The following is a 27,235-nucleotide window of genomic DNA, read 5'->3' on the forward strand; positions in this document are numbered from 1 at the left end:
ACCGAACATTATTCAAGTTTATGAGAGAAAAAGGAAATCTAGTGGAAAATTTATTGGCATACAAATTTGTATTCATGCAAATGCACATTTTCAGAAAGAGCAAGAAAGAAAAGGGTGCCCTCAAGGCAGTATCAGTTGTCAGAGGGAATTATGTGATTTATAGGAGCTCTCACAGCTGGGGCAGGTGGCACAAATACATTTATAGCCATCTTCCCAGCAGAACAGGTGTGCTTTGTGAATAAAGTTAATTTCAGACAATTTCATTAGACATATTTTCATGGTTAGGGCCATGATTCATCAGATCACTTTTCCTGTGATTACACGTGCTTAAATGCCTTACTGAGTCAAGTTACCACATTCAGAGTGGAGTTCAGGACTAGAGTCAACAGCCACCCTGCCTTCAGTGTGAGACAGGAAGGAATTTCATATGATTTATTACAAGATCTACTCAAATGCTGTATATTTATAGTATACAGATATCTGTTCAAACTTTGGTCTTGAAAGAATGAAGGATTTTGAATTTTGATTCTGATAGTCTATTTTCTAAAATCACATGCAATGGTTAAATTAAATGTTTGGGTATGGGATTCAGTGGAATCCATTTTGATAAGCAATTAGGCTAATCTATTCTCTTTCAGTATATATTAATATCTTGATCTGTAAAGAAGCAGGGTGTTTGTAGCAGTTAAGAATGGTCCAGGTATACTGAAATTTGCTTTACGAACTCACTCTGGGCAGTGAGTTTCACAGTCGCCCTGCTGCTACTACTTATGTTCACAACTTCTAACACAGGAGTTGTGCCTCTCAAGAGTAGCACCAAACTAGACAAACACAGAGCAGGATGTGGCTGCTGCTGCGGGTCACACACCACTGCCAAAAGCACATTTGCCATACTACTGTGACTGGACGTCTTATGAACAGCGCTGATGGTGCTGTTCTATCTCCAAGCTTTTTTGTCCTTTTAACCTATCCTGAGTTGTGGAAAAAAATATCTTGGAGGTAGTGATAATTTAGTAATTTCCAATAAAATAGAGAAAACCTTCTGAAGATTTTAAAAATATACTAAGTATTAATAACTTTGAAGTATTCCTTTATTATTTTTTCCCAGCTTCTTATCTGAAAGACATTGGAGAATTCATCTTTTCCACCAGTTTCCATCTCCTCATCACTAGAATGAGCTTACAGCAGTCCTGACAGTTTGCTGATTTTCTCCTCTATGTGCAGAGAGCTGATAGCATAAGGAACATCTCAACAGATGTCCCCTCTGAAACTGGTCTGACTTCTGAGGGGTCACACAAGACAACAGAGCAAGAAAAATTGCAAGCCATGATACCATTGTATATCACACAAAGATAAACTCGTATTTTTCACAGGGGTAAAACTAGATCTAAGATATTATCACTGTACACCTCCCCTACAATTATTCCATCACAGCAAAGCCTGTGAACTTGAAATTTCAGCTGCCTGTAGTCCTTGAGAAGGACACTGGTCTGCTTCAAATTTATCCAAACCCCAGATCCACTTATTCATAGTCCAAAGCCCTAAGAGTAGGCACACTAGTGCTAGTACTGAGGCAGCTCTCCATGGTGAGACTGCTTGCAGAGACCTGGAGCTTTGCAGCCCAGGTGCTCTCTGGATCCTCTCTGTTCTTGCAGTGGTTTGTTGTTTTTTTTTTCAGAATGCTGCCAAAATTTTGGACAGCCTGAACTCGGCAGCTAATGCCTTCAGGTGGGATATGGTTAGTAGATAGCAGTATAAAGTGTTATAGAGCTTTCTTGCTAAAAATGCAGGTAGGAACAACCCATGAGTACAATTATTTCTGTCTCATTTAGCTGTGTCTGATGTGAGACAACATCTCTGAGATATTCCCCACTCTGAACAATGTTTTTCGTGCTTTGTTTTTAAAGGAAGACATGTTTGTCATTACTTAAAATTCCATTCTTTTTCTCAACCCAGAACAAGATAAGTGGCCCATCAACCCAACAAGCCACGGAGAGATAATCAGCACAGAAGGACTCTCAGATACAGTGAAAATGGGGCTACACTATGAGATTAATGGTACAGTAAATGGCACAGTTTTACGATTCAAGGAAGATTTGCCCACACAGTTAACAATTCCAGCTCTGACACAAACCTACTCCTCCAACAGCCTTGCATTTTAAAAGTAGCCCAGAGGATTCCATGGTAGCCCAACCAAGTTTATGGTTTTACAATAGCAAATATTCAAGCACAGAATCTCCTCAATTGTGCAAAAGTGCAATTCATACTTTGTGAAAACAGATTGTTCCTACCATGTATGCAGAAGTAACTGAGAAGATATGAAAGACTGGCTTTTCTGAGGGGATATCTCTCTTACAGGATAATAATTGACAAACATTATCCAGGTCAGCAATCATGAAGCTTTCATTCAGAGCTCCTCCAAGTAAGAACATGTTTGGTTTTAGATTTATTTTATTTTTCAGAAAAAAAGAATGTTATTTTCCTTTATAAACTGAAGCATATATTCAAGAGAGATATCAAGGATGAATGAGGATAAGGTGTTTCTACCTTGAGGCACTTCATTTTTGCAATGATCGGTGTGATAATAACACTGAGAATTGTAGCAATAAATGCTATTCTGTTAGGGCACAAATGTGATGGCAAACAGCCATTGTACTTGTACAGTTTCCTACAATTCTTCTAACCTTTGTCGTATGCTTTACAGCCAGATTTTCTCTCATTTTCACTACATATGCTTACTGGGTTTTTTTTCTTTGTTTTGTCTCTAACATATCCCTTCTGCTTCCAAGAATAACACTGAATCCAGCTGCTTGGACTTTAGCTCTTTTCATCAACTTATTTAGATATCTTTTTCCCTACTTATTCTCATTTATAATGACATCAGTACTGATAATTGTCAGGAAGGCCTTAAAATCCAAACAGAACTTTCAGTCATCTCTTCTGGATCATCTGAGTTAATATTTCATATATAAGATTTTGATTGCTAAGAAATCTCGCAGGAATTTCTTAGTCCAAGAATTCCCCTGACAAGCAGATACTTCTGAAATCAGGTCTGAAGCTACTGTCAGCTTTCCTGATAAATCAAGTTTCTAAAGATGAGAGGTTGCAGATAGTTCATAAGATATATCTCTACAGCACGTAACCCTTGGAGAAGGATATAGCTGAGATGAAAAAAAGGTGCAGTCATTTTTAAAACTAAATTATTAGCAAACGCATAAAATCAGCAAAATCCTAGCCAATGAGCAGCTCAAGTAAAAACGCTTCCAGAGCTTTTGTTCAATAGCATGTCTTATTTATGCAAATGATGCTGTGAAACCAAATTGCTGAATGGTTTTGCTTGTCATTTTTTATACAGTCGGTTCAATGTAACTGATGAAGTGACAAGCTTCTAAAAATGATTTATAGCCCAGACAAATCATATTTGAAATACATATATATACATACTTTCAGTATATTTTTTTCTTAATTTAGTGTTTGATCAGATGTACAAACAGGTTGTTTCTCTTAAAAGAGAAAGTAGATTTCAGCATGGAAGATGCAATCCAGATGCAACAGAATGCAACTGAATTCCAGGAAAGTATTCTGTATTTATAGGAAAGAATAGTCTGTGTGTTTTCACTATGCAGTTTGAGTGGACAAAAAAAAAAAAAAATCTTCTGAAGCCTTTCAGTATTATCATCAAAAGGCAGCTTTTACAAGTGAAAAATTGCTTTCATCTATTGAAACCCTTTTATACACTCTGCAGATGAAGGTCAAAGTTGAAATATATCTTGCTACGTAATGAAGGCATAATAAAAATGTGAAGTCATAAAAGAGAAAGTGATTACAACCACTATAATAGATGTCTTGTTTACACTGCAGATTGCATTACATCATGCAAAGCCAAGCTGTAATATATGTCACTGCCACCTACTGCAGATAATAATGTTGATGTCTCTTGGGAAGTGAAATCTTCAAGAATACTATATTTATGAACAACATGGTACCCAGATAGTTTTTGGCCTAAAAAGTCCCTCGTTGTTAAACAAAAAAATGCTCTGCCTTGTTTCCATAAAAGTAGCGGAGGAAAACAACTTACAACACAAGTAAGTCAAAGGCTTATAGAAAGTATATGTTTGTAGTTGTAGGAAGAACTAAGAAGTGGTACTCCCATGAACGTGATGGGTTACAGCATAGAGGAAGGGAATCTTATTTGTTTGGAGGTCAAAAAAGAGTCATCTGACTTCAGACAAGTTAAAATCAGTATAAACTGCTAAAGTTATATTGTAGTGAAATATATACATTTTTAGCCCTGCATATATTTATCTTTAGGTACAGGAGGTATGCTTGTGTGTTTACATTCAGTAGACAAGGAAAAAATAAATTATTTATGCAGTTTTGTAGAAGCGTGAAAGTTCTCAGTAACCAAGCTACCATGCGCACCAAGTTCTGATTTTGCACACACCACAAGAGCAGAAGATGTTAAACACCAAAGTGGGCTGGATGCAACAAATAAAGTAAGCAGCTGACTCCAGTACTACGTATCAGCTATTTATATTTTTGGTGAGCAGAGAAGATACTTGAAAAAGATAATTCTAGAGCACAGCTTGAGTAATTTCTTCTCTCCTCGCTAGTTTTAACTTCACAGCATTCATGCTTTGACTTCTTCCCTGTTCTGCGCGCTTTATGGGGGTTGTATTGAACAAACGCACTGGTAGCCAGTCAATTCTCATCACAAATCCTATTGCCTGGAATTGCTTAGGCAGTGAGAGAATTCAGAAGTGAGCCAGCCCTGAAGCAATTTTTGGGCAGTGTTTCCAGTAGATGTAAGCAGGAATTTAATGTCTGGTCTGTTAGAAAGACATTCTACCACTACACTATTTCACACACACAATTTTGATTTTTAAATAGGTAATAAAGCATGTTCACACAACAATATTTAGCTTTTTCTTCTTACTTAATCTCCACAGCTTCCCCCCATCTCCTTTCTAAAAAATAAAACTACAATAACAACATAAAGATGGAAAACTACAAAGATGCAGGATGAACTTCTAGCAGGGTTGGGGCAAATATTTGCTTTAATATAAGCCTCTCACACTGCTCCAGTCAGTTCAGCCATACTGCCCCTGAATTTAATCTAACATCTTGTTACTGACTTCTACCTCCTGACTGGTATCATGCTACGTTAGGCAAAGCAAGCACAAGTCATCTGCACAAACTTAGTTTTACTTAATTTCTCTCAGAGTACATCAGAGAGCATTGCAATTCTTACCTTAGTGTTACTAATGTACAAAAAGAACAGGCTGCATTAGATGGGAGAACTGTTGTAAACCCAGGGCTCAATATCCTAGTAGAACGTTCTCTCTGGCTCTCAATAGCCTTTCTCAGCAATGTCCAGCATTTATTTTGTGACCTTTCTCCCCAGCAAGGGGATGGCTTTGCAGAAATATCAGCAGTGGCTCTAAGATCTCTGCAACTCAACTGGAACCATCAGGCCTAGCATTAAGGGATGGTGCTGAAATTCTTTGTGAGGTCCTTCTGGAGTTCCTCCTTGTTAGCTGCAGCATTTGACTCCAGAAATACTTGGTTTTCTCTCCCTGTTTTCTTTCCCAGGTCACTGATGAGATATTGACCTAGATCTGGGGGACTTCACTGCTGATTTGTGTAAACTGTACAGCAATGTTTAAGCATTAGTAGTTGCTTTCCACCTCTTCCTTCAATCTGGTGGACTTATTTTTTAACAGTGTCCTTTAAGTCCTTTTGGAAATCCAGCTATGCTACATTTGTGGGAATCCTCTTCATTCATGCGCTGCTTAACTTGAAGAGCACGTCAGCAGTGCAGTATTTCCCTGTAAAGAAACCACTCCAATACTTTCATAACAGACTGATTATTCACATTCTCAATATGTTGCATTTTATATTCTACCTTTCTACCAGCCTTGGAAATAAGATTCAACCTGTCATTCCCCATGGAGTGTCTTTGAAAAGGAGGAGAAACCCACTGGGAATTGCACTGGCAACCCACCATCCTTTGTATCATGGCTGTTTGCAATGGTCACATAGAAACCTCGTGCAGCTCCTGCATAATTTCTTATTTGAGTTTCTCTTGGGTGACTGCCATCCAACCTGGTGACTTATGAACATCTCATATATCTGTTTGGTCAAACACTTCCTGTGTATTTATCCAAACTCATCTAGTTCCTCTGACCCCTACTCTATTTACTGGAAAGAATGGCACAGTTGTAGGAACCGCCCCAGTGTCTTCAACAGTGAAGAGCAATGAAATGAATTTAGTGAACTTCTCCACTATAGTCTTATAATTCCCAAGTTCTTTATTGTTTTGCTATTAAGTGATCCCAGCTTTGCCCTACCTGACTCCTGCTTTTGACTTAAGATCCTTTGAAAAGAAGCTCAAGCATCCCTTGTAAGTTGCTCTTCGCATTTTGAGTACTCTGCTTCCTCTCTACATTTGACCTGCTATGATTTATGGGTTTTCTAGTTTTTATTTGGACGAGCTCTGTATTTTTTAAAGGATACTTTTAAGACTTCCCCTGTGACAGCCTCCTTAGGGTCATGCTCCCAGGATCACTTTGATGGCTTTTTTTTTTTTTTATTGCTTTGGTTTTCTTTTCATTTTATTTCCAATGTGATAATTTACCTGGGATTCAAATAATAAAGCACTTTTGAACACAGCATGCTCTTTGCAGGCATCTTGCTTTTCAGATTAGTAGTTTATTTATTTGACTAATTGCCTCTTCTTTTTAATTTAGTTCCCCTACTCTAAACTTAAGTATTCACTGACTGGACTTATTCAGCCTGCTCTCTCCCAGTGTGACATGAAACTGTGCTGTTACTGTGATCACTGCTAGAGGTTCTTCCTTTAATTCACCTTGAAGTAGATCTTTTATATCATGATACAAAATCCAGAATGGTGTCCTTTTATTGAGGGTCTTAATGTTTCCATTCAATCATCTGTATGACCAGAAATTTCCTCTACATCTCATCCTGATGAAGCATTGGCCTATCTCTGTCTGTGCAGAAAAAATATCTCACTATTATTCCATGTCCTAAATTCCCAGCTTCTCTGATTTCGCTTCACATTCCCTGATAGCTTTGTGGTCCTGAGAAAAGGTTTACTGTACATTTCTAGTTATTTTAATTAGTTATTTCCTATTATGTGTGGGCAGAAATCCTGTGAAAGGCCTTTGCAGTGCTCTTTTTCTGCAATATTTTTAAGCTGTTATGTTTCTCATGCTGCGATACTCTCATTCCTGTACATATTATTCTCTCATTCCCGCGAAGTTGGTAGCCTGGCAACTCTGTACCCCATTGATCACCATCCCACTGATCATCCTCCTTCCACCGCATCTGAGATACGTATCACAGCAGGCTCATTATCTGACACCCAGCTTTCCTGCTCACTCACTCTCACACTTTTTAGGCTTCGGACACTGGGACAGAAGCACTTAAAGGTTCCACCCTTCCCCTGCTGTTTAATATTGCACGTCAGGGCACTGAATGTCCTTCCCTGTTACTGCTTTCATACTTTTATTTCCCTTCTGGTCTTTTGAGAAGGAAAACGAGCATTAACCACCTCCACTCCATGGGTTGTATCAGCAAAGGTGGGTGCTCATCCTGGCTTTTCAGTTTCTCCCAGTTTCTGTATTAAGCCATGAGCATTCAACTCAGAACATCTCTGCCAGAAACACATATCCTTAAAAGGTACCAGCTTTTCTTTATGCCTGACAGCAGTAAATTCTTCAGAGTCTGCAACCAAAGCAAGTTGCCCCAAGGACCCCAACATTGCCCATAGAGGCCCCTGGAACTCCCCTGCTGCTCACACTTGATACAATCCCTTGTCACTAAAGGCCAGTCTGTTTGTCCTCTCCCAGATCTGGGCAAGCTCGTTGCTCTCATGGACCCAGCACACTGCACACAGTGTGACTGCTGCCTTTGCATACTTGGTGAGTTTGAGGTTGATACTGCGGATGCACAGCCTGGAAAAGCAACAGTGCTACTGTTCGGCTGGCTTACAACTCATTTGTCTATGCAGTGCTTTTTTTTTGTCCCAGATGTTTTGTTTAAGTGAACCACACTGTTTCAAAAGGAGCATGAGTGGTAGCAACCAGAGCAGAGAAAGTAGCAGAGATGCCTTCTGTCTACTGCAATCAAGTCATTACAGCACTGACCGGAGTACTTGACTTACATTTATGCTTGGGTATTTAATGCAATTATTTTAAGGACCAGATTCCTTCACCCAGTAATTCTACTTAGGGTTTATTTGAGATTCATGATCATCTTTGCCTTTTTGCAATAGCCTGGCATATTTTACTCAGGTTTTTCCTCATACACCATAACCCACAAACTGAATCTCTTTTTATGATTATGTTATCATCTTAAAAATACTAAAAGAAATTGCATGCGCTACATATAAATGAACATCATTAGCATTTACTTTCAAGAATGCCACTGACAGCAACAGTAGTACACTCATTTTTTCTCCTTTTTTTGCCCCTAGACTCTTACTTCACACTTTTGTAAGTATTAGAGATTAAAAATAAACTGATTGCATTGACAGGCTTACCAGCATTGCTACCACTTGAGCTACTTCCCCCACTGCTTTGCCTAGATCTTGCATTTCAATCATCATTATACAGGCTTTGTTGATTCAATATTGTCTTTTATGCGCTAAGTTCGTAAAGCCTTATTAAAGTTTAATGAAGACATGAAATTGGATAATATTTGCATGTAAAATAAATCTGTAGTCTAAGTAATACAAAGTATCTATAATCATCAAAACAAATAATTCAGCACAAGACAATAAAAAGAGAATGCAAACCAAGGAAGCAGAATTTATAAAGAATCTCTTCCTGGAAACTAACTGCACAGAGGGTCACTAACCGTAACCACTTAATATATAAAAATTAACTCATCAAATATAACTGCCAATTACATAATCAATTTCTACTACATTAAAACCCTAGTATCTGTAGGATCCTGAAATGCAATAAGTTTTTATCCTAATTTTCAGTTATTTCTAAGAATACAAATCCAGAATACACCCATTAAGCATAAGCTATGACTTCTCGATTAAATAGCAGATGGAGGAGTCCTCTGCTGAAATGCCACCCATACTATGGAAAAACAAGGAAGTAATCAGTTTCAGCATCTCTCTAAAAAAAGAGAGAAAAAGTAAGGAAAAGAGAGATGAAGGTACATATCCTTTGCTCCTGTTCTATCTGCAGGAGATCTGCAATTTAGGACGTAATTTATTCTAAGATCAAAGTTGTCCTAGTTTAAGTCTCTCTGCTGGCAGAAATGATTTTAAACTAGCAAATTATTTCACTGTTTTTGTAGTGATTCTCAGGAGACATGTTCATATATTCTTCCAATGCAGCAGGCGGTTACTGTAGACTAGGGAAATATTTTGGCTGAGTCAAAGCCAGCTCAGAAGTCCTTGAATACAGGTAAAACAACACTTATTATCCTTAACCATTATACACACAAATGATAGTTCCTCTAGCAAATGAGGGAAAAGATGGCATGTCCCCAGTGAACTGACACTAGAATTGAGTCAATGCTGCAATACATTACCTATGAATATTCATTTCAATTTCAAAACACATTTGCTTTGACTTCAGTTTTGTGTCCCTTTTGTATTTGCTTTAAACATGTTCTAGTAAATTAATTGCTAGCAGAAACGTTTGCTGAAGCTGTGGATTTTAAGCAAATACTACAAAATATTTACAGAAAGTGCCCTTTGAATTTATAGTTGTGGTTATAGCCAACCTCAGTAGGATTCTTTAGGTTAATTTAAACCTGTCAGTGGAGAAGAAAACAGTAAGTAACCCACATCTTTGAATTCCTGCTATTAAAATCAGCAAGAAACCATTCATGAGTCACAGTGACTTAATTGCATAGCTGCAGAAAATAATTTTGGAGGATAAGTATTTCAGAACATAGTCCAAAAGTTCAGTAGTCCAAAAACATGCTGAAGAACAAAGACAACACAATCTTTGTGACTCTGGTATAATAATGCACGTGACTTTACAACATCTCTGGTGCTGCGATCACTGTAGGACTGGCAGCTCCTGCTATACTGAAACAGGCACTTTGCTGCTACCAATTTTGTGATTTTTTTCCTTCCTTTCATAAATCAGAAATTTTCATCTTAACTTTGCATGTTAACATAAACCAGAAGATTGTGAGTCATGTGGCATAGCGATGAAAGCCACCCGCTATGGATCTGAAGCCATTTGTCTGTGCTACATTCAGTGTCTTTTGGGCTTTTTCAGCATTAGGGTTGAGAAGGAAAAGTTGTGACAGAACTTGAGAAATTTAAAAGGTCAAACACTCCTCAGAGTCTGAACAAGTTAAGGTGATTCATATCTACTTTAGTTAGTGATCTATTTGTCCTCTGAATTGAGGATTTTTTAAGATTTTTTAGCCCATCTGAAACTTGAGATAGTAAATAGAGTGAAGTTCTCCATTTCTTTCTACTTTCTTTTTGTTTAGGACTATCTTGTTAGTAAAGACATGAAGACTGATCCTGATGAGCTAAGATTTGATGTCAAGAGAGAACCTAGAGCTGCTAGTAGTGAACATATGCTTTTCTTTAAAATTTATTGTTACTTTTATTTCAATCGATGATTGTCCAAGTAATATAATAGAAACAACTGATAATAGAGGTTTAGATGTTGTTTCTGTTCTGGGTGGACTGAAACTTTTCCAGTGTACCTTCTGTTACGAATGAATGGCACAATTACCCAGCTGTAAAGAGGTAAGCTATATTACCATCTCACCTGAACAGAGGGACAAGAAACACAAGGAATGCTACTGGTCATTATTAAAGAGTTAACAACATAACTGCTTACAATTCTTTTTATTTTATTAACTATCAGGCCATTTTTAGGCATTACCACTTGCATACAGGACTCTGATAAAAATTTCAGATGGTAGTCTGATAAACAGTTCAAATCTTTGTTAGAATTCTGACTCCATATAAACCTGTTTCAATCCATGTTACTGAATATGTAAAAGGCAATCTAAAATGAATGGGGGTGGATATAGCATCAGGCGTTTCAAATAACATAGGATTCATCTCAAAATAATTAGATGCATTAAAACAAAATAAAAAAATAAAGTTTCTGAAGGTATATCCAGAAACAATCAAATTCACAAGTGGTCCTCAAACAAAATGACAAAAACAGAATTTTGTAATCCTGTTTACCTCCTGTTTACCTCTCACTTCTAATTTCAAAACCAAAAATAACCACTGAGATTTCTGACAGTTCAAAAGATTGAAGGTGTTGACAGTGAGGTGGCACCAGCAGTTGTTGTAAAGCTTCATGTTTAATATAAGAAGGATGATGCATGTAGTTACAAAGTGCAGTGGTTTTCCACTCCAGCTTGGAAGAACAGTACAGCTAAACTCAAACCATGGAAGCAAGGGCCATGGCAACAAACTAAACCAGAATGCTAATTCATAGTAAATCAATGTGGAAATTACAGTACAGATAAATAAACCCCATCTCACTGATTGCTTAGAAGGAATATCCTACAGTATTGACATTTTTCTTAAGTATTGCTAATTTGTCACAGACTTTTCTTGGCAACATATGGAAAATGTTCTCACCTCCTTCCTGCTAAAGTTAAAGTGCCGCCCATAGGAGGAGAGAACAAAGAACTACTGCACAGTCCACCTTGAAAGAGCAAGTGGCTGAGCAAGATGTTGCATGAAGAGATTTACATGAAATTAATTACCCTCTGGTGCAGGCCTTGCTAGGAGGAGCAATCATGCACATCCAAGGAAGATAAGAGAAAAAAATAAATTAGTTCATACGTATCTCAAGTATTTCTTAATGACAGAAAAATACCGATGACTCTTGAGGTTGCTTGGGACATCAGAGCATGGTCAAAGCTGATCCCTCTTTACTGCTTGTCTAGGTATGCACAATGGTACTGCATTATCTGAAGTTAGTGGCAGCTGGAAACAATGCAATTAATAGAAATCACTGAAGTGATCACTGCTGAAAAATAAATGTTAGAGATTCTGTAAATCTATGCCAAGTGCAAGGTGACAGTACACAGCAGCAGGAGAAGTCCACTTTTTTTTGGTCAGACTCTTTGAATAAAAAGCTCAGGTCTTTGCAGGTATGATCCCATCAGTATCAAAGGTAGTACACCTTTAGACAGAAATTTACTAAGTTTTAGTCCAAAGATTATAATAAGGGATGGTAATAAAAATTCAGAGAGCACTGAGTTAGAGGAGAAAACCAGTTACTGGTATCAGGTACCAATAACACCCACATGGACACAATTACCCTTAGATGACTCTAGAATTTCCAATTCAGAGCTTTCCCTGATCCCTTTTGATTGTTAATGTCCAATCCCAAATGCGTCAAGGATGTGGGAGCAAATCCATAACTCACAGTACTATTTGAAAGGGAGGTTGCTACATTTGAGGTACGTAAGTGCACTTCTTTTAACAATGAATGAAGCTAATTCTTAGTTAGAGACAGCATTGTCAGGGACAAGACTGCTGCAGAGCACATGTATGTTTGGTTCAAACAAATGCCGAAGCCAATTACTGCACTAATATGTGCCAATTATGCGTAATGGTGCGTAAACTTGGAATCTAGCCTTAGCATTCAAAGGAACGGCAGTGAAGACTCAACAACAGCGCAAGGACCATAGGCTTTTGAGAAGCTGAAGACATGAGCTACAGCATTCTACAATACACTAGTTCTGAAATTCCAGAATGTAGTCCTAACTGTTTTGCTTATATTCTCTCAATTCAACTGCTAAAGGTTTTTGCAATAATCACAATGCCTATTTTTGTGATATTGCTTATCAAAAGGAGGGTATTTTCAGTCCTCTATGTTACGAACAGGTTCACAAACAGTCATAATGAAGAAAAAGAGCTAACACAGACAAATTGATTAGCTCAGAGATTTTATCGGTGGATTTCAGTTTGCATATTGTGACCAGGAAGAAAGATACCACTAAGTAGTAAGGAAATGAAAACATCCCACTCGAAGACAAAAGTTTGGAAATATGTTTTTTTCCCAGAAGTGAGGGTATTTGCATTTTCTGATTTTATGTAGCCAACACATTGTCCAAGCAACTGCACAGAATCAAATAAAGGTAAAAATGAGGCACATCCAGAGCTGATTCAAAATACCTAACTTACCAGCATGCCTATTTTCCCTCATATTAAGCTGACTGCTAAGTTGCAGTTTATGCATAAGCTAAGATATTTTTACTTTGAAATGCACTGTAGATTGCCCCTCTCTTTACTGACATAGAGAACCAGGAGATACATAGACTCCCTGCTACTCCATTTGATCATGCTTACAGCATGGATAAAAAGTGCATCTACAAAAGAAAAGTCTTTCCAGTTATTCATTTTTCATCTGTTCTAATATAAGCATATACATAAAAATAATAAAAAGGGCAACAAAACAAAATGCTACAAAGATGATACAATTATCACCTTGGGGATAGCAGAAAGAATGAGCCAGACATGACAGATGTGAGTTGCATCACTTAGTGCCTAGCTGTCAGGCTCCTGTATAAGGAAATGTTGAAAGAAGCCTAGCGGAATACGACTGGAAAGGTAATGAAAAGCTGACTTGAACCTCTGATTGATGGTTTGCTAAAACACTAAATTCAGACTTCAGAAAGGATGAAAAATATTTAATTCTTGATAAAAATGGTGCTGAAAGAACAGTGTCAAACTCAATTCATAGTTAGCATTTTAGCTAATTGCAGTCACGCATCTGAAATTACTCCAACTGTGGGAAAAAATTGAAATTAAATTTGTGTACGGAAGCATGGCAGTTAAATAGTGATTATCAGGGAAAATTATGTGGCTTCTGGGAAGCACTCAAAGCATTGATCCCAAATAATTTACCATTCATGGGTAAAAGACTGTGCACATTTTATAGTTCCGTTGAGTATTACTTCGTCTTCAGTGAGAGAAGAGGTAAGGCCCTTAGCAAACCATAATGAGACCCACACATCCTGCTATAATAAGCAAACTAGAAAGAATGAACACAGAAGAAGCTTGAGCCTTTCCTGATCAGACTATGCAATTATGCAAGATTATGTAGATTGACTCTTATTACCTGTACTGAGATAAATGAAATATTAGCTTTCTGTCTCTGAACTGCAGAGAAGCAGTAGGTATTATGGACTCAGTACCAACAGTATGTACGTTTTGGAAGGTTTCAAATTCTCAACTTGATGCAACTGACTGAACGGTCATTAGAAGCTGGATGCACAAGATGAACTGACTGAACACATCACTCTCTTTGAGCCTATTTGCATTTTAGTGCAGATCAGAAGTGAGTCTTTGTAAGAGATTATTCTTTTATATGATTGACTCAAAGTTTGCTGAGGAACAAGTCCAGGCAAGTCCTGGGCAAAGGCAGAGAAATCTTCTGTCTGGAGGACACTGATGGACAGGTCCTGGCTAAGGGTTGTGAAATCCTTTAAGGAGCACAGATGGACAAGGCCAGGGGCAACGAGAGAGGGATAAGCTGCTGATAATGGCCGGGAAACGGTCTTTTGTGTGGACTTATCTCGAGGAAGATGGCCATCTCAGGAGGTATGCACATGACTCTTGCTCAAGCACCCAGGGATGTCACGTAGGCAGGAAAAAAAAGGAGGATAAAAGAGGGTCCAACAACCAAGAGGCTAGTGGGTTTCTGCCATCAGATCCCTCACCACGACAGACTCGAGGTTTCTGCTATCAGATCCCTTACCACGACGGACTTGAGGGTTTCTGCCATCGGATCCCTCACTACGGACCGTATGCTGACAGACTTCCCTGGGCCTGCTACCTGAGACCTGCTGCTTCCTCCCGGGCTTACTCTGCGGCTTCTTCCTGGACCCACCCAGTACCTGCACCCTCTCGTTGCCCAAGACTGGCCTCGCTGCTCCTGCCCTTCGGCCTTAGACCATCAGAATGTCGTGCAACGGGACTACTGCCAGATCCTGGTGGTGACTATCCCCGCTTTACGCAATTCTTGCTTCTTCCTATCTTTTCTATCGCTCGTCTTCCCTTCCCCATCACCCCAATCTGTAATAGTGTCCGTCCTCCCCTTTCTTCATCTCCCTTATTAACATTTGTAATAAACTGGTCGAATCAACATTTGAACCGTTGTTTCTTAATCTCACGCCGGGCATACATATTTTAAAGAACCTCCTCTCCCTCCTATAAATTGGAGCGAGACAGTCTTAAATCCCACCTCTTCCTAATAAGCTTCAGTTCAGCCTATAAATGACCATGGCAGATACACAATGATTTTCTACCAGAGTAAACTACTTGAAGGTTCAGCCCAGGTGGATAGCTGATGAGACCCAACCTCCAACAGGCATTCCATCTACAGAAGCAGGTAACAGCTAATGACTTAAAACCTATTCAGTGAAGTCAGATCCTCACCACCAAGTGCTTTGCTACAAATATCTTCTGTTCCCACTGAGTCAAGCTGTGTGGTTAATATGGTCACAGCCACTGTGCCTGCATTAGTTCAGCTCTACTACCTTTAAATGGCACTAAATAATTTTAAAAAATAAGAAAGATGAAACAATCAAGATAAATAAAAACTGAACAGCAGCAGACATTGAGCAACCCTTGGTGTATCTTGATGAAAACCTTTCTCTGCAGACCTACTCTGATTGTTTAAAACAGTACTATGCAATGTGCAAGAAAGCCCATGGAGCAGAATGTGGACATGATTAGCCATTTATTATTAATTTTATTTTTTGAAGTTAATGATTATTTTGGACAGAAAACAGACATTTTTCTGGTTCTTAACTGCAGAACCAAGTCGGTGTCAAAGATTTTAATGGGAAAATATAATTAGCATTAATTGAAAAGGCAAACAACTTTTGTTTCCCTCCCACCAAGTAGGCAATAACTATAAACCTATATTTGGGCCCTAATAATGTTATTTCCCAATCTGAATTTTATAGCAAAGAAGTCACGAGCAAAGTTTAAGTTAGAGAATAGTATGTTCTTAAGCACAGGCTAAAAATCCACCTGCCCTGATAGCACAGAATTTGTGTCAGTGTGACTCAGGTAAATACCTTCTTGGACATCATTTCTGAATCTGCTGTAACAGGACACAGCCAGCTAAATCCAGTAACAGATAATCCGTGTTTTATTTCTTGCTTGCTTTGTTATGTTTTCTTATTAGTTTAATTTTTGAATGAAGCATCTTTTTTACAGCTATAAGTAGCTCTTTTGTAACTGTTTGGATCTAAAATGTTCAACTGTCCTTTCACAGTGACCAGTCCCATTCTCCCATTCTTCAGGATGCTCCCTGAGCTCCATACATCTCTTCCAAAAGAGTGCTAAAGCATTTGACATGAGACATGCAAAATGGTGAATGTCTGCATGAAAAAAACAAACAAACAAACAAAAAACAATAAACTACTGGCAAGATACTACTCCTATGGCTGATCTTCTCACACCTGAAGTAAAGGGAATAAAACCAGCTAAAATAAGCAAACAGAAACCCCCTCATTCTAAAAAAAAATTGTCATGTATTTTAATACTGGAAACTTAATTTGCATTTGTCATCATCTCCCCTGTCCCAGTGTCACCAAGTGAACTGTGGAGAAAAAGCCCCTCTCCTTGAAGGGCAAAGCAATCTGGGTAGATTATTCCAAAAGGAACGCCTCCTACTTATTTCCATGGAAACTACAACAGATATAACGAACACAATAGCACTATTTGATAAAGCAAATTGTAAGCTACAAAGAGTTTTTCAAGATGGTCACCACCATTAGCTCTGCAATTTTGCCTGCATACTGAACTCATAAATATCTATACCAGTGGAGGTGACCCACTGTTGCTACTTCTAAAATGCACCACCCATCCCTCTTTGTGCTCACATCCACTGTTTGGTCACCATAAATGTTCAGCAAGTGCCAATGATGTGAATCAGTGCTATTTTTTTCACACATGGAGGAATTCAATGACACTCTTTTGTTCCATCCACACTTCCACGTCAGACACCTTTTTTGTCAGACTTCCCCTCTGCTGCCACGTGTCACACAGCAATAACATATAACAGAATATTGCTGGGAAGGTGCAACCATGCCACTACCATTCATCTCTGATGTCATGAGTCAAGATACTAAAACAGGAGGCATTACTTTTGGAGAAGAGTTCATCACTAAAAGTTGTTTAGACTTTTCCAAGCCAAAGCAATGCCATCTCTAAGGACTGAAATCACTGACAACTTTTTTTTTTTCCCAGAAAATATAAAATCTTATGTGATCACTGAAGTTATCATTTACTTTGGTACATCCATCCTAATTCTCTCTCTGCTCAGGTCTTCAAGAAAATGTATGAGTATTTGAATAATCACAGGAAGCACGCTGATACAATTAGTACATCGATAGAAACATGAACCTTTTGATGGCCAAAACAAATCACTATGAAGCACAGAAATCAATATTTTTCAGTTCTTTCACTATCTTTCAGTTCTGTTCACATCCTCATACTGTTGAAGTGAATAATGAACTATGCTTGTCAGTTGCTGAAGAAGAGAGCATGACAATCATGGATTTTAAAGAGATCCTTGCTGGGAAAAGTAAATCCTTCAGGGAAATGTTTTCCTTTCCTTATTTCCAGTCAGATGTAGAAGCAAGCACTTCATTACTGTTCAGATTCTTTTTTTCCCTCTTTGATACCTTCAGCCATCACTGGTTAATTCTTGGCAGACAGTGTATTTTCAGTGACACTTTGAAGTGGAATCTTCAAGCATCCACAGTTCAAAAACCTGAAATCCCGAGACATATGTTTTAAAAGCAATATACATACCCTATGTTATTTTAAAATAAACTCAAAAACTTGATTTTTTCATTAGGCTATGAAAAAAGACTGCACAAAAGCCATTTTATTTGATCTTGGAATTAATTTTAACCAGAAGAAACCTGAACGCTGCAAGCTGGTAGGAGGATTTCCATGAAATTACGCTGTGTCCTGCATTATTATTTGTGGGCAGTCTAGATGTTTTTACTTTAAACATGAATGTACTGTTTCTAAAAATGTCTCCACAGACATTTTTAGAGTGCCCCACAGCCATGCAACAATAACTGGACAGAACAAATTATGCTTGGCCAATGCTTAGCAAAGACGTACAGTTTTTAATTACTTAGCATGGAAGAGATTGCTAGTGGCCTTCTGGATAGATCATATTTATTGAGCCATTCAACCTTTAGCACATCGAGCAGTTTTGAGAAACATAATGGGGATTAATATGACCTTACAATTAAAAAGTGTGTTCTATCCTAAAAGTTTCCATAGAATTTTACAGACTTCATCAGAGAAGTGAATAATCACCTGGAAGTGGAGAGAGAACTAGTGGACTCATCAGACTGCAAAAAGTAAATGAGGGGAAGGTACAAAGTGAAGCAGCTATGTTTCCACATTTCCTGAAACTGTACCAGATGGCCCAATGCTTGCCTTTCATTAACTAGTGTGCTGGGATAAAGCTGTGTTAATTAAATCACTAACCTACCACTAATTCTCTGTTATTCGCTAATTCAGCAAATTTAATTTTTTTGTTTGTTTGTTTCATTCAATACAGCAAATTCTAATTAAGTCTTGTAAAGTTGAAAGGATCAATAATTAAATAAAATACGTACATAGCGATATGTGCAGTTGTTCTGATATAATATTAGCAACAAAATACAAATTTAAAGCACACACTTGCTTACAAGGAAGGAATTGAGCACATATATTATAGCAGTTAGAGCACAACAATTGCCCCCAGCACGCTAACCTAGAGGTAGGCAGTTACCACCATTCTGTGCAGCTTTTCATTGAGGTTACCTCACAAATGGTTTGGACAGTTCAGAACCTGACTTTGTGCCCAGCTTCAGCCTTGCTAATTCTGTAACACAGCAGTCCAAACTATAAAGAGCACTTCTCATCTCTGCTCACGTTCCCTTTTACCACAGAGTGAAAATCTTGTCAGGAAGGTAGCCGGATTGCCAGGAGTTCTTGTTACCCTTTCCTCCCACATGGTCTTTTGGGGGAAAACAACCAGCTGAGCAAGCCAGAACAAGCCACCAACTGCCCTAATTGTTCCCAGCAGGATAAGCAATTCCGTTTTATCTGAGTATTTTCCTTCATTTCTCTTCCTGCTTGCAGCAAGCAGTCCTAGGAGTGCAGAACATGGCTTATTAGGAGCTGTTCCCCTCACTCAGCCATAGTCAGTCAAGTCCTTTCTTTAGCTAATGTGCTGAAATTTCAGAGCCAGCAGAAAATATATCAGCCCACAAAATAATCAAACTTGCTCTTGCTTTTTGCTGTGCAAGGCCTCAGGCACCCTCTGGGCTCCTGCTGAGGAGGCACATCAGCTGTAGGACAACAAAGTCTCAGCCCAGCAGGCAGACAATGCCCTAGAGGGTAGAGTGAGGAGAGGTAAGCAGGGGAGGACTGCTCCTGCTCCAAGAGGGTTCAATCATAGTGCTTGCTTAAAAACAGACAGAGCAGAGTTCCAGAGCCATGTTAAAGCATACAGTAGCACTCAAAAACAAGCAAACAAACTTTCTTCAGTTGAAGACTTCAGCCTACTTAAACTCATCCAATGAAACAATTACTGGGAATTTTTTCATCATTTGGTAATTATTTTTGAACTGTGAAGGAAAAAGATATTACGGGGAAAAAACAAACAAACAAACAAAACCCATTATGATTACTATTGACACTGCGCTCTTATTCCAGCCTGCATCATCTTCCTTTTCCCCCTGCGTGTGGGAAAACACGCTGCCCCTGACATGTGCAAGACTGACAAATAAATGAGTATAGGCCAAAACAGATTGACCACCAGTACAAGACATTCTTCTGTCTTTACTGCTATTAAGAAAAGTTGCCTATTAGAAGCATATTTTTCTAAAAACTGGACTTCACTGGAACTTGTTGAGAGGATAGTGGAAATAGCATGCAGGGTTAATTACCAGCATTACCCCAGAGAAGACAGGTCATTAGCAGCACAGAGAATGGATAACTACTTCCTTAGGTAACAGCTGCAGTGCTAATAGTCTAAAAAAGCTGGCAAACAAGTCTCTATCAAATACTCATGCCAAATGCTTCTCTATGTGTATGACAGGTGTAACTAACATGCCCAGTTTTTAATCCCTTACATATTTGTTTTTATGATTCTTAATTGTGTAGTCTCTTGACACGCTCACCTGTGAGTCATGCCTGTGACAAAGAGCTGGACATGTTCATCTGCATTCTAATAACTAATTATTATTTGGCTGTTAAGAAATGTTGATAATCTAGAAGATGTATTTACTGAGGTTTTATTTGTGTTCTTTTTCTTTTCCTGGGCCTTTTCTTTAAAGAATACACACACACACGCAAATTAATAAGACACATTAGTGCCACTTCTCTCATTTTTCTTCTGAAGAATTCATGAAAGGAAACAAAAGAGCAAGCATCTGAACTAAATAATGGGCTTCTTTCTTTGGATGGTTTCCCAAGTGATTGAGTCAGGGATTTGACTTCTCAGAGAAACCTCCAAGACACAGAGCTTACTCATTCATGAGGACAGCTGGACACGCTACCAACTCTGTGGTATACCCATTCCCTGCATTAAGCAGTTGAGAAATGACTCAAGGCTTAAATACCAATTAAATCTTCAATCTCACCCCTGGTGCCTCTGCATGTGATACATCAGCCTGTCTCCCTCCATATGAGTTCAGCTCCTGCAAGAGCACACTCCTGTCCTAAACAGCACCCAGCCATGGTGGGAGTCAGCTGGGCTCGCTGGCAACAAAACTCACACGAGTCTATATAAAACTTACATCCTGGATGCACATTTTGCAGATAAAAATGTTGAAGAGCATCAGTTCTCAGAGTGGACACATACATCTACTTTAACACACATTTCTGGGGAATGATGGAGAGAAATATACCGTAAAATATGATGCCTGACTACATTTATATAGGTTTTAACAGAGAAATATAAAGATCTGGCCAATTCTAGTCATAATAACTAGCATCCCAGGATTCTTTTCCCCCTTTGTATTTAGTTAATTAGGCATGAGAATTTCTGCATCAGAAACTCTGTCTCTCAACGTGTCTTCCTCTATACTTGTAAAATGGAGTTCTTTGTATTGAGAAGATATGTCTTTCTATATGTTTCTTTCTGGTTACTCAACAAATCATAGTAGATTCTAAAACCATCACTATTTTTTTTGATACTTAATCATTCCTTTGCAGAAAGGATTGTTTAACAAATGCATATAGGCAAAGCAAGAAGTTCAGTGGTCAAAACTCCATTCATAGTAGAACCCTTCACAGAGAGAAGGTGATATAATAAACAATATGTGCATGTTAAATATACAGCTATACACATATATGCAAAACCAGCTAATCTCAATTGCAGACCGCATTCCAAACAAAATAGCCAAAGAAAGAGTACTTTATCTGTTCCACGATTTCATCAGCCCACTAATAATGAATCAGCAGTGTGCTCTTGTGGCCAAGAAGGTCAATGATATCAGGATACTGGGACCTTGACAGACTTGAAAGGTGGGCCCAGGTGAACCTAATGAGGTTCAACACGGCAAAGTGCAAGGTTTTGCACTTGGGCCAGAGGAACCCCAGGCATCTATACAGACTGAAAGGAGCAGTCCTTGAGAGCAGCTCTGCAGAGAAGGACCTGGGGGTTCTGATGGATGACAACATGAGCAAGCAGTGTGCTCTTGCAGCTCGGAAAGCAAATGGTATCCTGGGCTCCCTCATGAGAAGGGTGGCCAGCAGGGACAGGGAGGTGATTGTCCCTCTCTACTCTGCTCTTATGAGGCCCCATCTGAAATACTGTGTCCAGGTATGGAGCCCCCAGTACAAGAAAGACAGAGAGCTGTTGGAGAGGGTCCATAGAAGGGCCACGAAAATGATCAGGGGGCTGGAGCACCTCTCCTACGAAGACGAGCTGAGGGAGCTGGGCTTATTCAGCCTGGAGAAGAGAAGGCTGCGAGGTGACCTCATTGCAGCCTTTCAGTACCTAAAGGGAGCCTATAAACAGGAAGGGAGTAAACTCTTTGAAAGGGCAGATAACAGCAGGACAAGGGGGAACAGTTTTAAGTTGAAAGAGGGAAGATTTAGGTTGGATGTTAGGGGGAAGTTCTTTACAAGGAGAGTGGTGAGGTGCTGGAACAGGCTGCCCCATCCCTGGAGGTGTTCAAGGCCAGGTTGGAAGGGGCCCTGGGCAACCTGGTCTAGTAAATGGGGAGGCTGGTGGCCCTGCCTGGCAGGGGGGCTGGAGATTCATGATCCTTGAGGTCCCTTCCAACCCAGGCCATTCTGTGATTCTGTGTGATTCTGTAATATCCTGAACTGCGTGAAGAAGAAGGAGGCCAGCAGGGCAAGGGATGTGGCCCTCCCCCTCTGTTCTGCCCTTGTGACGCCACATCTGGAGCTCTGTGTCCAGTTCTGGGCTCCTCAGTTAAAAAAAGACAGGAATCTTTTGGAAAATCCAGCAGAGGGTCACAAAGATGAGTAAGGGCCTAGATCATCTGCCATGCGAGAAAAGCCTGACATACCTGGGGCCATTCAGCCTGGAGAAGAGAAGACTGAGGGGGATCTTCTCAATGCATATAAGTATCTAAATATCTAAAGGACAGGAGTCAGGTGGATGAAGCCAGGCTCTTGTTGGCGGTGCCCAGTGAAAGGACAAAGGGCAATGGGCACAAACTGCAACACAGGAATTTCCATACTAACATGATATTTTTTTTTTCTGTGAGGGTGACAGAGCAGTGTAACAGGCTTCCCAGAGAGGTGATGGAGTCCCTTTCTCTGGAGATATTCAAGACTTGCTTACGTGCTGTCTGGTGCAATCTACTGTAGGGAACCCACTTTCTCAGGAGGTTGGACTCGATGATCTGCAGAGATCCCTTCTGATCCCTACAGTTCTGTGATTCTTGCAAAATGAAACAAGACTGATTTGCACTGCATTCTGACTGGTGAATTTTTCTTCTTTATTTCTTTAACATTTCCTTTGGAAAAATTACTACCCAGGATGTATGTGTCTCACTTGTAAACAGACCATGAAAGGAGGTGAAATGCATACAATTGTACTTCCTATTGTTTGTGATATTCTGTGAGGCTGAATTCTACCTCTGTTAACTAAGGAGCTTCACAAGGTCACACTTGTCAAGGCACTTTGCTCTCCTGAATACTGAATTGTAGGCCTATAACACTGCAGGGGAGTTGGACTAGATGGCCTTCAGAGGTCCCTTCCAACCCTAAGGATTCTATGAGTATTTACTTAAATTCAATCTTAATGGATTTCAGGAATAATTGAGAAAGGGGTCTGTTTGTGTGTTGCTGGTTGTTTCATTTACTTTTGAAGGGTGAGAAAAAGAAAACAATTACTTATTTCTTCCTACAGTTGTGGAATTGATATTATAAAAAACTAAGTGATTAGAAAATATATGCAACTAGTTAAGTTTAACTTTCAAGGAAAAAATACTGTTCATTTGCACGGTATAAGGAATAAACATGAGAAGAAAAACTTCAGAAATATGACATACGTTTGGCAAAACACATTACATTTCTTGTGGAAAATACAGGGAAAATGATGATGAAAAAGTGAACAAAGAAGAAGTCTCATTCTTGTCCATATGCCCTCTGGACATAGGAAAAAACATTTGTTTTTATTTGTTTCATTATCTTGAGAAAAAGTTGTATCTAACATGGTTTAACTTTGATGCTCATAATGCCATCATCTCCTTTGGCACTCAAGATGCCATTGCCAAAAATCACTAACACATTATTGGATGAAACATTATAATCATTTAGTTATATTTGCATTTCTTTCATATCTCATCTCCTTAGATGTACAGTAACTGCCTTGAAAATCATTACTTGACCTGTTAAATGTATTCCATCTTAAGCTACCAATGCAAACTTCCTATCACTCTAACTCTTCTTGAGAACACATGCAAATTACTTCTGAAATTACCTCTAGAAATGAGAATGCAACTGTTCATTGATTCATGTTCAGGAATCAGATTTCATTTATGCAGAACTAAACAGAGAATTCTGTTTAGTTCTGCATAGGTGAAAATAGTTTGGTACCTCAATTATCAGTAGTGCTCTCTTAGAGCAGAGATCATATTTTAATCAGAACTGCCTAGTCTTTTTCCTGTCTTCTTGATCTTAAACAAAGCTTTCCAACTTGTACATCTGTAGTGAACAGATGAAGAAATTACAGGGCTGACTAAATTATTTAAACCATAATTTAAAACTCTGAAACTTCTAGTTTTCTAGAAAAACAAAGTTTATCAAACCTGAGATTTGTTGCCTAATACTACACCAAATGAAAACTGTAAGAGTGAACTGAAGGGTTATAATGGCATGTGTGCTAGACAAATTGACACCTTCCTTCCTTGCAAAAGTATCATGAAATGTTTTTTGTCCAAATGTGCTTATGACCTGAGGTTGAATGTCAGCCCAGAGCTGGTATTTCAAGCACAGGAACTGTAAGTTCTGACACTACAGCTGTGACCTCACTGCAGCCTTCCAGTACCTAAAGGGAGCCTGCAAACAGAAGGGGAGTCAACTCTTTACAGGGGAACATAATGGCAGGACAAGGGGAAATGGTTTTAAGTTGAAGGAGGGAAGGTTTATATTGGATATCGGGGGAAATTCTTTACTAAGAGAGTGGTGAGGTGTTGGCACAGGCTGCCTAGAGAGGCTCTGGATGCTCCGTCTCTGGAGGTGTTCAAGGCCAAGTTGGATGGGACTCTGGGCAACCTGGTCTAGCATTAAATGTGGAGGTTAGTGGTCCTGCCTATGGTAGGGGGGCTGGAGCTTCATGATACTTGAGGTCCCTTCCAACCCAAGCCGTCCTATATGATACGATCAAGGTCTGAAGGCCTGTAAAGAAATAACGAATACATCTGCCTAAATCAGAACAGAGTCCATTCTACCTCAGCTTGACATTTTCTGCTTTGTGCCATGTCATTTTTGTAAGAAACAATTATGCTTTCGGTTATTACCAGAAAACTGATAATATTTAAAAGTTACACATAGCCACTGTAGTCTACAGATTACTTCTAGAATTCCATAGACATGAAGTACCACAGCTGCTCAGACTCTCCATGCATTCCGCATCCTTTTCAGAAAAATAAGGGTTTAATTAAAAAACAACTTATTCTTGTCAGTTTTGATTGTTATGCAACAATCTCACTTTTAATCTTTGACCCTATACACCCAAAATGTCACTTGCTAAATTAGCTGTCTGCAGTATTGTTCTAATCAGATTTTAATACATACACTTGGTATTGCCTCCTTTGCAGTCTTAAATAGATGCTTCATGGTTTCTGATTTTTCTTTAATGAAGTAATTCTGAACTATTCGTTGCATTTGTTGATTGTCACATTATGAATGATAAAAGTATTTACCATGTACGAGTAAATGTAATGTTTTATGACCCCTGCTAGTAGGTCCATATGCACATAAAATTCACTGATAGTCTAGAATTAGTACGTTAAATTATTTTAAAATTCCCTTCCCCCCCCTATATTTCAACACACTAAGCAGCAAGTAAAAATCCAAACCTAAGGGTTGAACCTATCATCACTGTCTTTTTCATTTCCACCGTTATAATTCTCATCCATTAACTATCTCATATCTTAAAATAGTAAATGAACACAAATGTCCTTCTCCTACTTATGTTTATTTTTTTGAACATCAATACACACTGATTCAATTTATAGATCAAGAAAGAAACTACGACTACTTTGTAGCCTGCAGTACCAGAGTAAAGAGAAGTATTTCTGATAAGAGGAAACAGGTAAGAAACAGCTAAGATGACCATTGTAAAAGGGAAATTAAGATATAATTTAAATACAGACTTCTTTTTAAATACAAGAAATAATGCAGCTCATCAGTGGACTTACCCTAGGACAAAACATTGTGATGCACCTGAGCTCTAATACCTTCAGGGAAGGACTTCTTTTCCTTTAGGAAATAGGGAGCTGAAAACGGACAGGAGCAGTGTTCCTCACTACCACACATTTGCAGGTGAAACTACCATCAGTGGAAATCTTTATTTAGTCACTGGGGAAAATAAGTTTCTACTGAAAACAAAAATTCTAACAAAGTTGACTTTTCATAAATTCTTTATTCACTAAACTTGTCAGAGTTGTTTCCCTGTGAGATTTGAAATTCCCATAAATGAAAGAGATTCCACATCTAGTAAACACACCCACTATGGAGAAAAAAGATGACTGTAATTTGATAATTACTGTTCATTAAAAATCTTCTCTTCTTCCTTATTTCTCTCAAGGATTACTGATCATTGTTTTCACTCATGTTTCATAGAAAAAAAATGTATTTAAATTAAGTTTTTTAGAAGAAAATGAATTAATTCTGTGTTAAAGACATTGTTCTGCAAACAATTAATTACAAAACTAAATAAACACTAGGTGGATGAGCATTTTTAGTGAATTGTATCACTTCTAGAGAAAAAAATACAGTATTAAGGATATCTGAAAATCTAATATCCACATCCAAAATTCTAACCCAGTTTCCCTATTCAGTCTAATTATCCTTTGTAAACCCTAGTGTTACAAAGAAACAGTTATTTTACCTCCAAATTACTGATTTTAAAAATTTATTTATTTCTGCCTCATGGGTGGAAGCAATCATGGAACTGCACTGCTAGTTGTTTGTAAACTGATTTCGTTAAAATAATCATAGGATCACCACGGTTGAAAAAGACCTCTAAGATCATCCAGTCCAACCATCCACCTATCACAAATAGTTTCCACTAAACCATGTCTCTCAGTACAGCACCTACACGTTTCTTGAAAAACAAGAAACAATAACAAATCAAAAAAAAAAAAATCAAAAAAAAAATCAGAACACCCCAAAACCAGACTAGTGCAAGTATTTTTATCACAGTTTGTAAGAGCAGAGAGAAAAAGCAAGCTGTATGGTGAACAAAGCAGCCTGTCAAGCTATAGCGCCCTGGGGGTGAACATAATGCTAGATGTTTTATCAAGTCAAATTAAAACAGCTTGTACCTTTCTTACATTAGTTGGTTCATGACTGAACTTTAATAAACCCACAGACTGTCTTCAGAAGCTTCCTTCCCATTTTTAAGCTTAATCTTTTTATTTAAAATTTTTTTTGTTTACTGAATTTCTCAGAAGTTCAGCACAGTAATGGGGTTTTATTGACATTCAGTTCTTTATTCTATTTCAATGCATT

General features: G+C 38.5%; 1 long non-coding RNA gene across 3 annotated transcripts in view; it reads right to left on the minus strand.

The window, feature by feature from the left end:
- The window catches only part of LOC107053802, a 200,866-nt gene that overhangs the window by 49,207 nt on the left and 124,424 nt on the right, over positions 1-27,235 (minus strand). The gene's annotated exons all lie outside the window — the stretch shown is intronic.

Source organism: Gallus gallus, chromosome 7 (genome assembly GCF_016699485.2).
Source record: "Gallus gallus isolate bGalGal1 chromosome 7, bGalGal1.mat.broiler.GRCg7b, whole genome shotgun sequence".
In the NCBI taxonomy this organism is placed as follows: domain Eukaryota; kingdom Metazoa; phylum Chordata; class Aves; order Galliformes; family Phasianidae; genus Gallus; species Gallus gallus.